The sequence below is a fragment of the Chinchilla lanigera genome, unplaced genomic scaffold (genome assembly GCF_000276665.1).
Source record: "Chinchilla lanigera isolate Chin_1 unplaced genomic scaffold, ChiLan1.0 scaffold00042, whole genome shotgun sequence".
NCBI lineage: Eukaryota > Metazoa > Chordata > Mammalia > Rodentia > Chinchillidae > Chinchilla > Chinchilla lanigera.
In genome coordinates, this window is record NW_004955443.1 from 5,744,529 (window position 1) to 5,747,680 (window position 3,152).

The window sequence follows — 3,152 nt, forward strand, 5'->3', positions numbered from 1 at the left end:
TTACACCTACCCAGACTGCTTTTATATACTGGATTTCTATGCCTTTTAGATTATCTGCTCCAATTAGACAAGGATTTGTGTAACTTGCAACGGGTATTAATACCAGATGTAAAATTAGCAGAGGAAATATCTGCCAATTTTAAACACTTAGAAGGAAGATATACTCCTCGAGGTTATCCCATGTTGACTAATGACTTTGGATATATTGTATAATGTGAATCACTTTAAGGTTATAAATATATCCAGTAGGCTATAAACTTAACCAGACAAAAAAGTACAAAAGCAAGCAAGCAGCTGATATATCCAATGTAATTCTTCTTTTTACCTAGACTCACCCATTTTCCAGTTTCATTAGTCCCCCCAAATCACACTATATTTCTATTATTTGTAATGGGCTGAAAATAGAAGTGTTCAAATTCACCTTATTCTAACAATAAGGCAATTAAGCTTAAAGGAAAGCTGAATTCTACGTATAAATGTAATTTTGCAACATAACATTTTATAATCTGCTTAAATCCAGAGATTTTTATTATGCAATTTGACTTTATATCAATAAAATCTTAGATAAACAATACAGATGAAGAAACAATTTAATATATATTGAAATAAATATTAGACATACAAAGCACATACAATGAAAAAGGGTCACAATACAAGTGGAGACATTACTTTGCTCAATCACGAAAGAAAGCCCTTGATACTTCCAATTTCACACCATCAAATTTATTATTCTTGCTGATTTAAGCAGAACACAAAACAAATATGGATCCCAGGGCTTACTTTCACAGGTACCAGTATGGATAATTTACTACAGTGATCCAATTTGGAAATCAGTAGGGACCAGTAAATTGCTGCATAAAAGAGCGAGCAAATGAGATCCTTTTTTGTTGGTGTCAGCAGGCTATGATTATTGTTTATTAGATTTTCTTGAAAGGACTTCACATTTTCTCAAATATGCAGGAGAACTGTATTTCCCCTCTGAACCTTACATTAGCATTGTGTGCTTTGGTCTTGAATCTAGGAGAATGATGAATTTTTCAATTTATCTTATAAATTTATACAGTTTGGATAGTATTGGCCTGAAGAATGTAACTCCCCAATCTGTACAATATTAGATATTAAAAATGGATTAAAGAAAAGTTACTAAGAAATGCTGACATACTGTATATACAAATTTTTGTTCACTATATCCTGTTAATATAGAGCACCAGAAGTAATGCATTTATGTATCAAGTTGGTTTCTAATCTGTTTCTAATCTTTGCAACCCTTTCACATTTGGTCCAATAAATACACATCAGAAATGTTACCTAAGACTCTGCTCATTTGGTCTAAACTTATAAATACATGTGTAGGCAAAAATGAACATCAAGAGGAGTTGCTCTACCTTAAAAGTTACAAAGGAAAATAGAACTTTGAAGTTAACCTGTCAAGAACCAAGAAAACATCTGAAAGTATCAAAAAAGTAGCTGCAGAAGGCTATGAAAGTGAAAGTGAGACGATTCGTAGGTCCTTCTTTCTCCTAAAATATGAGTTAATTAAGATTTCAGTAGATATCCATCTGTATTTTTTTCTATCATTTTCTAAGAAAAAGAATCTGCTTTAGATTAAAAAAATAAAGCCAGGCGTGGTGGCACATGCCTGTAATCCCAGCACCCGGGAGGCTGAGGCAGGAGGATCGTTGTGAGTTCGAGACCAGCCGGGGCTACAAAGTTAGCTCCAGGTCAGCCTGAACTGCAGAGTGAGACCCTGTCTCAAAAAAAAGACAAAAAAAAAAAAAAAAAAAAAAATTAAAAAAATACTATACTTTGGTCTTGTTCACCTCAACTCAAACTAAATGCATGTCAGTTTTCCTACATATATATACCCACAAGACTGCAGGGAGAACCCCCACATAAGAACTTTCCTTCTGAACAACCCACCTGAGTACCTCCTCAGAACACAAACATTTCATAAATTAATTACTACCAGGAAACTTTCCAAACTTTTAGCAGCTTTTCTTATTCTTAATACCAGATCCAATAATTCTATTTAAAATATAAGAAGACTACTCAATAAAGCCATCTTTAGAAATAACTCCTGGACTTTTTAAAGGTACGCCTTTGGTATACTATCTGTTGAGCTATACTATCATATAGTATTCTGAGGAATTCTCCTAATCCTAGAAACTTCTAATGGTGTGTTAAGAAAAACTAGCTGTCTCTAAGATTCACATGTAATTTTCAAATCTTGGTACCATTCCTGATATCCAAAAATTTCTATATACAGTACTTTTGTATTATTATGAAGTCTAAATTTTAAGAGAATAAACTGACTACATCTAGTGTACTTACAAAAAACTTTTAACTACCACTTTTGTACATACCTGACAAAGGAGAAAACAATTTTGTAACAGATTGCTTAGGTGATTCAGACACTTTGCAAAAAAAAAAATCCTAATTTGTGTATCATACCCAGTTGCAACTCATTTTACTTCTTTTCAGTGCATATTGACAGGGTAACTGAGACATTTCAATATTTTTAAAAAGTACTCGTGGGTTGAGTGTAGCTCAGTGGTAGAGCATGAAACCTTGGATTTAATCCCTCGCACATAAAAACTACTCATAGTAAATGCTTACTAAATTATTGGCTCACTATTAAACTAATATACATCCATATTTAGAGCCTTAGTTTTACAGCTCACTCAGCACTTCAGTGGCATTTGAAAATGGGGGCACTGCTTAAGGTGAGAGTGACACCTAACTTTTATAAGTATAACTGGCCGCTTTTTCTCCTGAGGTTTTAGTTTTGGACTGTCAAAACTGGTTGACAGCTTTGAGGCTAGAAGATCCTTCGATCTGGCACAGGAAAGGATGGGAAAGACTTTACCACAATTCCTCAAATTAATTTCATACACTCTCATCTGAAATGTAAGAACGAACCCTAAACCTCTTAGTTCTACTTGTCTTATTTTATAGACTCATTTTCCTTTTCAGGATCCACAAAATTCAGGTTCTAAATGTACAAACCTAATTAGAATTTTTTACCTTATCTTTAGGAAGGAAATACTGATAGCTCTGCAACTCTTACTGATATAACAGAACCCATTCTATAACTTTTAGCTTAAGGCTTAATATTGGCTTGCTTTGATGTTATCTGTGAGGGACAGTCTCTC